The sequence below is a fragment of the Dipodomys spectabilis genome, unplaced genomic scaffold, assembly GCF_019054845.1.
Source record: "Dipodomys spectabilis isolate Male_0828 unplaced genomic scaffold, ASM1905484v1 ptg000227l, whole genome shotgun sequence".
Taxonomy (NCBI): domain Eukaryota; kingdom Metazoa; phylum Chordata; class Mammalia; order Rodentia; family Heteromyidae; genus Dipodomys; species Dipodomys spectabilis.
In genome coordinates this window covers 2,732,487-2,742,570 of record NW_024870904.1, presented here as the reverse complement: position 1 = coordinate 2,742,570, position 10,084 = coordinate 2,732,487, and positions in this window count along the sequence as shown.

Here is a 10,084-nt window from a genome sequence, read left to right as displayed (position 1 = left end):
AAAATGGAGATTGTGAGGCACATTTGGATGTATAGATGGCAACTATGGAGCACCTATAAAATATGAAGGAAAAATAATTCTTTATTTCTGTAAAAGTTAAAAGTAAGTTCCTGAGAGGCAAGGACATAAGGATCAGGTAAAAATGGCTGCTTCCTAGACTAGCTGTGTCCCATAGTTGTCATTGTTCTTGGTTACATTTTTCAGACATTCATTTCTAAGTTTTATGTTTATTGTACTAGTATAAATACAATTTACTTCCTACATTATTTTTGAATTGTTCATTCCTCACAGACATTAGTCTCATTATTATAAAAATAATATATCCTTTACTTCTTTGATCACAGTTTTTGACTATTGCAGATCCTGATGTAGAAGGTACTAGTATGGTAAGGTATTCAGGGATAGATTATGGTTCTGATTTATCTGGAGGAAAAGGTGAACCAATGGAAAAAGATGGAGCTTATGCATAAAACTTGTAGAGTTCCTTTGGCAGGAGATGTGGTGCATCCCTCTTGGGTTCCACTATGCCCAGCGATTCCCATGGTTGTGATGATCCATCACCCTGGAGGGCCTGTGGAATTCACATCTTGTCCACTGGTCTGCTGGTAGGAGTCTCCCAGTATGTAAGGTAGGACTGGTCTCAGAGGAGTGATGCGATCAGTGGTAGCTTGCTGGCTCCCATGTTTGTCAGTTTGTATGGACAAGCTCACCCTGACAACTTGAGCCTGACTGCTGCCATGAGGCCTATTTGAACTAATGCCTCTCACCATCCCATACCTCTGTTTCAGAGACCTGTCCTGTTTCATGGTTTTGTATCATTTACTGTGCAAGCTTGTGTTATGTATCCATACATGCTAGTAGTTGGGCTGGGTATGGTTTTCAAGGGTGGGGTGTTGTTTCATGCCTCTTGCAGGAACAATTATGTTCTCACTAACTGCATGAGTAATCCTAGCTTACTATGCAATCCCCTTAACTTACATTGCATGTTGATAGAACCATCCTATAATAAGTTTGGGTGTTGGTTTGCTATTGAGGTTCAGGGGACTCTTAGCCATTGCTGCCGATTTTGGGGAATATTGGTTGCCCACATGATTGCTACCCAGACTCTTATGGCTAGTGATACTGCTTCTCCTGTGATCCTTGTAGAAACCATATATACAGAAAAACATGTTAATACTTTAGTTTGAAATGTTTTTGGACGCTTGATATTCAGGTGGGAGTAGATAAAATGATTGTGATATATTTTATGATTTGGAAACAGCAATGATGTATGTTGATGATCACATAGACCTGCTAAAGAGCCAGTTAAAGATTATGTGTCATGCTAATTGTCAGTACATCTGTGTTTTCCCTCTTAAATATGATGGAAATATGACTTGTACCAATATCCAGTGACATATTTGAGGAATGTTTGCCCTCTGATAATTTAAGCTTAGGCATTACGAGCTTCAGGGTCAGATATCTGGTATTGGTCACTCCACCATGCAGGCTTAGCTGTAACAGTTCTCCATTACCTGCAGGGATTCGCCTGGGGAAATAGCCCTCTTTTTGCTATTTCTTAGGCATTTTCCTGTTAATTGTTTTGGTATTTCTTTTTTCTTCCATTCTTCCTCAGATGAATGATTTGCTGATTTTCCAGGTTCAGGCTGATAGACACTTGCTCAATTTACAAAATGGAAAAGGGGGAAGTGGTGCAGACCCTGAGGTGCCAGGAGCTGGCAAGGTGTGAGCAAAAGCTCCACAACCATGGACTCCAACCTTCAGGGCTATAAGTACTTGCCCTTTTTGTAGGAGGGAGTGTTCCTTTTAGCTTCTGGGCCTAGGGGCTTACCTCTAGGAGTTTGTTGGACAAAGGTTGAACTAGAATGAGGAAAGATGCATATGGTATGCACTTGTTGACTCAGTGAGTACTAGAACAATGTGATGCAAGCACTGGACCAATCTGGAAAGTGTCTATAGCTAAGGTTATTGCTGGAATAAAGAGAGATTCATCATTGGCCTTCTCTCAGTCTGTTCCATTGTCATCCCATTGCCCTTCCAGAGCACTGTTGGTGTTGTGGCTGTCCTGCAACAGTGGTAGAGTACTTACCTAACATGTATGAAGCTCTGGTTCAAGTCCTCAGTATCACATACATAGAAAAAGCCGAATGTGGAATTGTGGCTCCAGTACTAGGGTGCTAGTTTGGAGCAAAAATTTAGGGACAGTGTCCACGCACTGACTTCAAGCCCCAAGGCTAGGACATAAAAGAAAAGAAATGCAAGCTGGGTGCTGGTACCTCATGTCTTTAATCCTATCTATTCAAAAGGCTGAAACCTGAGGATCGCAGTCCAAAGTCAGCCTGGGCAGCAATGTCTGTGAGACACTTATCTCCAATAAAAACCAGAAAACCAGAATTGGTGCTTTAGCTCACAATGTAGAGCACTTGGCTTGAGCTGAAGGGCTAAAGGATGGTTCCTAGGCTCACAGTTCAAGTAGCATAACCAAAAACCAAACCAAACAAAACAAAAGGATAAAGGAATAAAGAAATTCATCACAAATGTAGGCTTGAACAATGAAAACTATATTTCAGGGATGGTAAGATGGTTCAGTGGTAGAGTGCTTGCCTTGCATGCATGAGGCCCTGTGTTCGATTCTTCAGCACCAGATAAGCAGAATAAGCCAGAAGTGGCACTGTGGCTTAAGTGGTAGAGCACTAGCATTGAGCTGAAGAGCCGAGGAACAGTACCAAGGCCCAGAGTTCAGGTCCCATGACCAACAAAAAGAAAAGAAAAGAAAAGAAAAGAAAAGAAAAGAAAAGAAAACTACATTTCACAGGTACTGTTGGAAGCACCCCAGTTTTATCTCTTTGTCTCTCAGGAATTTAGTTTTAGGGAGGATTTTTTTGTTTGGTTGTGGGGCTTGAACTCTGGGCGTGAGCACTTGTCCCTCAACTCTTCATCACAAGGTGAGCTGTCGACCTCTTGAGCCACAGTGCCACTTCCCAGGAATTTAGTTTTAAAGAATGAAATTATTTTTTCTTTATATTGTTAGAGGTGCTTTTAAGTTGAAGTCTATACATTCAAATATGCTCTTTGATTCCCATTTTCATGAGGAATAGTTCTGGTCTACAATAGAGACATGTTGAACCCATTCACTGGAGAACTAAAATCAAAAGCGAAAGTTTCCAATCTAATCTTTTCCAATTATTTTTTATGGAAGGGATTACAAAAAATCACAATAAACATGTAAGAGACAAGGGTAGGTTCTTTGATAAGAGAGAGGGAGACTGTTGTAGACCCTGGGGTGCCTGCCAGGAGCAGACAAAATGTGAGCAAAGGCTTCAGGGCCATTGACTTCCACCCTCAGCACTGCAAGTCCTTGCCATTTGTTGGTTTGAGGAAGTGTGTGTTCTAGCTTTTTGGCCTGGGGCTTTAACTGTCTGGAGGCTTGGGTGGAAAAGATCTATTGAAATAGAATGAGGAAAGATGTGTGCTGTTTGCACTTTTGGGCAAAGTGGGTCTGGACCAATATTACTCAAGCATTTGAGAAATATAGCTGAACTGTGTCATCAGCCATCTCTCTGTCTCCTTAATTATCATCCCATTGGCTCTCAGAGCCTTGCTTGTGCTCTGATGGGATTGCAGCAGGAGACAAAAGATTTATTGCACATTTTAATGGATAAGGTCTGAGAAGACAAGTCTGAGGTCCCTTAGATATGTAGCCTAAAGCAACTGAGAGGAACTGTTGGGATCAGAGAAGAGGTAAGAAGTCTAAAGAGATTTTCACATGCAAAAGGAAAAGACAAAAGCAGACTGTTTTGCAAGTGATTAAGGTTCACATCAACATAGCCTAGCCTAAACTTCACTCTTCTATCCCTCCTGCATTCATCCCTGACCCCCCTAACCACTATCTCTTTGAAGGGAAATGGAGGTGATGTGCCATGTTCATAAGAATCCCGTGAGGAAACTTTTCACTAGTTACTTCAACAAATTCTTAAAGGAAATGCAAATAGAGCACAGCAAATGCTCACAGACAGTGCCCAAGTTCTGAGTTCAAGCCATAGGACCACCAACAAAACAAAACATAAAATCCTTAAATGAAATGCAAAATTCAGACAAAAACAAAAATTCATTTGATTTAATCGATAGAATTGGGGAGTTTCTGGAAAATTAATTGTTAGATTTTGTGAAATCCAAATCACCAGAAGTATTATCCTGCATACTTACCTAACAATCTCACTATTTTATGCCAGTGTTTTCATTACAGCAATGGGAAATGACACAGGTATAAGTTTATCCTTGTGAATATCTTTTTTTTTTTTTTTGGTGGTTGTGGAGCTTGAACTCTGGGCCCGGGCACTTGTCCCTCAGCTCTTCAGTTCAAGCAAGGCCTGCGGCTACCACTTGAGCTACAGCACCACTTCCGGTTTTCTAGTGGTTTATTGGATATAGGAGTCTCATGGTCTCTCCTGTGCGGGCTTGCTTTGAACCGTGATCCTCAGATCTCAGCCTCCTGAGTAGCTAGGATTACAGACTTGAGCCACAGGCGCCCGGCAATATCTTTGTAAAGTAGGAGGGGATATATTAAAAAAATTTAAGACAAAACAGAGATAATTTACATTCAGCAGAATGCAGGCATTGAATAAACAGAAAGGTATAAGCAACGCAGTCTCATAACCAATGTAAGGTCCGCTCCTGGATGGCTAGCAGACTCCACCCTCCTCGCAGCAAAGTCTCCACCCAGTACCTGCGTTACCTAGGCAACTGGGACACCTGGAAGAGGTCACATCTGCATCCGCTGAGGTCACATCTGAATTTGATGTGGCCACACCTTTCCCCGCCCATACCATAGATAAGGCCTAGCCCAGGCCCAGACTCTCTCTTTTCTCTCTCTGTTCGTTTCTAGCTCTTGCTCTTGCTCTTCTTTTCTAGCTCTTGCTCTTGCTCTTGCTCTTCTAGCTCTTTTGCTCTTGCTCTTCTTTTCCAGCTCTCTCTGCTCTCTGTCTGCTCTAGCTCTTTCCTCTCTCTTTCCCAGCCACGTGGAGTGCCAACCATGCCTGGTCCCAGCAGGTCTACTGAATAAACCTACCCCTTACCTGAATACCACGTGAGTGCTACTGTTCTTACCCCTCTCTCTGCTCTTTTCTAGCTCTTTCCTCTCTTTCCCAGCTCTCTCTCATTGCCAGGCCTTTCTCAGCCACGTGGAGTGCCAACCTTGCCTGGTCCCAGCAGGTCTACTGAATAAACCTACCCCTTACCTGAATACCACGTGCGTGCTGGTGCAGTTTTTACTCGGTTATCTCTTTTTAAAAACCTAACAACCTCAATTTCATTATTAGAACTAAGAATCAAAAAGCCAATGTATCCAATTCTCCCCATATATATCCATTTTCTGGTTGGTCTTATGTATTTCAAGAGGAAACAGTGGTTTTCAAGAAGAAACTGAGCTTAACTCCCACAGCAGGGAGAGAAAAGTCCCAATGCACAAGAGCACACTTGTTCCTAGGTGTGTAGCAGGGTGGCACTGAGCATTGTGGGAATTGTAGTCTCCATGGAGGATATTTTCTTAGAAAGTCCTGGGTTGTTTTTGTTTTTTGCAGGGTGGAGGTGGGGCAGAAGATGCTCTTGCTTATTTGTCTCCCCGCCCACCACGGGCGTTTTAAGTCTGCCTCTTCCAGATTCTTTTCCTTTGCCTGGCTGCTGGAAGTGCCCTGAAGTACAGTTTGGCCTTCCACAGGTGGAAGTCAGGAGGCTGGCGCCCAGCTCTGTGCAGTGGAGCTTGGGAGCTGTAACTTGAAGGAATCTCAGGCTTTGGAACTGATGTCAGGTAGGAACTGTGTGATTGCCGCGGGAGTCTCCCCTCCACTGGTTTCTGTTTGTTTTTCTGTTTCCGTTTCTTTGTTGGGGCGTGAACTTTGGGCCTGCAAGCAATATTCCTGAGCTCCTCAGCTCAGAGGGAGAGCTTTATACTTGAGCCAAAGCGCCTACTTCCTTCTCCACAATTATCTCCAATCTAGAGTTGATAATTTGCTTGAGGTTCAGGAGTATGTGTTGCCATTAGCCTCTGGGCCTTCAGATGCAAGAACCTGGTTTCCAAATGTCTGAGAGCAAGCTGGGTCATTGTCCAGACGAGGAGAGCCCAAGAGCCATGCATTTGTACTCCAAGACCAAGGGATTCGTCTATTAACCCATGTGACTTTATTTGCTTTGCCCAGGTGTAAGAGGAGTACAGGAAGTATTCTAGTGAAATTGTGAGATGTATGCCTGCCTTCAGTCCTCTTACATTGCAGTTGTATTTGGGGCTTCTGTGTTGTTTCTCCTAGAGATAATTTAATCTGTTTGGCTTGAGTTTTTAATCTCCTGGGTTGTGCTCACAAGTATTTGTACATGACCCTGTTTCTAGAGACAGTTGTACATGGGATATTGGAGTAGTGAGTGCTGGTCCTGTATTTTTAGGAATGAAGCCTAGCAATGTTTGAAGCAGAGCACCCTATGAATAGGAATTTCCATCCTAAATGGACAGACCTTGTCAATTCTGAGAGGCCCTAAAGGGAAGAAGAAGAAAAGCACAGCAAGAGGAAGATGTTGCTAGCTTCCCTTGCCTATTAAAAAATTGTTGCTACTTCCCTTAGCACCAGATTCCCATGGTACTCTTTCCTATACCACTGTCAATCACTTTGTGTTGTTGCAAGATTTAAACTAATTTGCAGGAATTGTGATGCACTGGACTGGGGAATAAGCCAGAGCCAAGTTATGAGAGGATACCTGAGGCTGTGGTTTGGGATGGTGGGGTAATTGTTATGACAAAGTATCTATTAATGTAGTAATCCCTAATCCTCTTCTTGCTAATTTATTCAGCCTGTTACCACTATGATTTTTAGTATGTAATCATGCAAACTTATGTTAAATGTCCCATCTAAGGATTTGCTAATGCTAGCTCTTATTGGTTGGTTTTGCCTGGTAGTAAAGAAAGTATTGGTCAGGGAAATTTGGCCTTAAAAGAAAAATCACAGAAGAAAACTTGAGGTAATATGTCTTACTCAAGGTTGTATGCTTTGTAGGTGTTGCTTATCTTCAGGTGTGTCACTCCTACATAGAGTATTTTATGTTGTATCTTTAGGATGGTCAAGGTTCTTTCCAAGACTGTTTAGGGAAATGAACATTAGGGACTTCTCAAACCTGGGTTTACCTCATCTTTACTCATGTCCCTTTGGCCAAAGCATGTTAAATGGAAATTGCAAGTCATTGCATAGGTGTGCAATGGGTACAGTAAAATGTGCCATTTGACAACCATTGTTGAAATATTATAACACAAGAAATATGTTCTGTAGACATTTTTTCTCTAAATTGTGTGAAAACTACTGTGCTACATCTTACATGCTTTCCCTGGTGTTAAAATATGTAAATGAATGAGGTAGAACACAAATTCCAATGGATTCCTAGGGTACCTTTGCATTAAAAAAAGCAGTTCCTACATACCGAAGTATATTCAGTAATAAATACTTTTAGTGGAAATGTGATATGTTTTTGCTTTCAAGTATTCAATAATATTTGTGGGAACATTCATTTTTTCGAATTTAATGTGTACATAAACATAGAAATTAGTTGGTTTAATAATATCTATCTTTCAGGAAATGGACTGCATTTGTGTTTCTTGGAAACTTTAATGCTCTGCCTGAGACATTAAAGATTCTTCTAAGACAGCTTTATGGTTTTGCAGCCCATGTATCATATTTGCAAGAGAAAAGTCTGGACCCCAAATCTCACAGATTCATTTCTGAATGTGTCATTTGCCTTATATCCCAGCCGTGCTTCTAGAGTCTTCTGTTCATTGTCAGCAGCAAGACAGAATGAATGGATCTCTGGTGAGTTTCTTTTTTATTTCTCATTTGTTTTCCATTCCATTATATGAACCTAAAGATGTCCAAGAATTACAAACAATACCAACCACACAGATTCACCCTCAGGAATGTATTCATAAAGCAGAAAAAGTTTGCTTGTAGATTAGGAGATAAAGACTACTTGTAGGTTTAGCAGATTAAATGGTTATATTCTTTCTAAGTTGAATTCAGACTGGCTTCAGAATGTCTAGGTTTCATCTTGTCATAACATGTAGTCATACCTGTTACCTGATGTAGTGCCCCGGAGCAGGTTACATCTCGTGGAAGGAGAAGGGTAGATTGCAACCAGATCTCATTCTCATGAGTAACATTAAACTATCTCAATGAAATTTTGCTGGAATTGCTGAAATAGTGTGGTCATATGCACCTTGGTGTGTTCTTAAGGAATGATTAACCTATATGTACTTAAATTACTCTCCATACATACTTCTAGGACTACTTCATGGTCTTGGTCTTACTTGAAGCTGAGGCTATATTTGTTGCTAAACTTTATGGTCTTTTTTCAAAATCTTGTTTGTTTTCTAAAGTATCCTCACAAGATTTCTTTCCTCTGTAATCTCTCTATACTTTTGGTTTTCTACTCAATTGGGTTGGTTATTTTTCTCTTTCTCTCTCTTTGTATCTATCTTTGAATCATTTTTTCTTACTTTACTCATTCTCTCTTTCCTCCATATGTCTCTCAGTTTTTTCTTTTCTTCAATGATCTATCTGGGAACTAGTTTTTCTTAGTGATCAGCTTTATGTTGCTGACATGGCTCTTAAGATTGACATTTTTCTTACCCACTGTATAGGAAAATTGTTGCCTAGAGAGTTCTACAGGATTCCAGAAACAAAGAAAATTAGAGAAACACAAAAACATAAACAGATAGACTTAGGGGAAACCAGGGTTCTGAAGCCTCTCTGGCACTTGGTCTGTGGTTGCCAGCAAGCAAGCAAAGTTCCTTGAGTTCACACAGGGAAGATTACCATTGATAACATGCAAAACTGAAGTATCTATATTAATATTACAATCTGAGCCACAACACGTTGTGAGGAAAAAATGTTTCTTTATTCTCTGAGACAGAAGACTGGCGCCCAGAGAAAATGCAGACATGAAGTTCACCTTACCTAGCCTTCAAGGTGAACAGCAGCTCAGTTTCAGATGCTGTCTTTCCAACAGTATGGAAAAGGCCTGCATTCCAGTGTCTTAACCATCTCCAGAATTCTCTTTTAACCCTTCTGTGGCCAGCTCTCAGTTCTCTCAGTGCTGTCCGGCTGGAATTCCAACCTCTCAAAACTTTTTCCCCTTCAGCTCAACTTCAGAGTTCCATACAGAAAAGTACGTCCTTCCTCCAACTGATAAACTACAAGAAAATTTGATTTCACCTATTTCTGTTATCTTTGGTCTAACTTCATTTGTTGTGGTATTCAGTTTTGTTTTTCCATCCCACTACTTTTAAATATTTTCATTCACTGCCAGTATAAGATAGGTAGTTTTGATAAAAAAAAAATAATACAGTGATGAGGTATTCTCTATTAGAAATATTATTTGTTGCATAATCTCACAGATATTTGCTAGGAATTGTTTTTATCTCTGAGGAATTTCACTATTAACTAACAAAAGTGGAAATATATCTTTAGGGATCGACTGGAGATATGACTCAGGAATATTTAACACATTTGAGCATTTGGTCATATTTATCATTTTTGTCATCTTGAGTGTTCCTTGAGTCGTCTATCTATTTGCCTCCACCTTCCATGAAGGCCTATTAAAATGAAAATCTTCTCAAGGAATATTTTATTCCCCTCCCACCTATATTTTGTGTTGTAGAATGTAGGCAAATTTTACAAAACTTCATGGTACCAATTCTTTTTTACATAGAAAGGAAATATCAGGGTATCTAAGACCACACTTCAATATTTAGTACTTAAACCAAACATGGTTAACCTTGGATATTTTTATGTGGGAACTAAATCAAGTCTTATAAGGGCCCAATAAATCATTAGCTACTTTCTGGAGTACTGTTACTGTTTTTTAACATTCATGTTGACACTGCTTTTCTTTGATCTAGTAATGTTCTATGTTTTGTATGCCATGTGATATCCTGAATGTGTTCTGCTTGCTTATGAGAGTACTTGTTAATAGAAGGTCTAAATAGGATTTATGGTGAAGCAATAAATGTAAATGCAGAGAAAATATTTGTTTAATTCATTGTTACCTACTG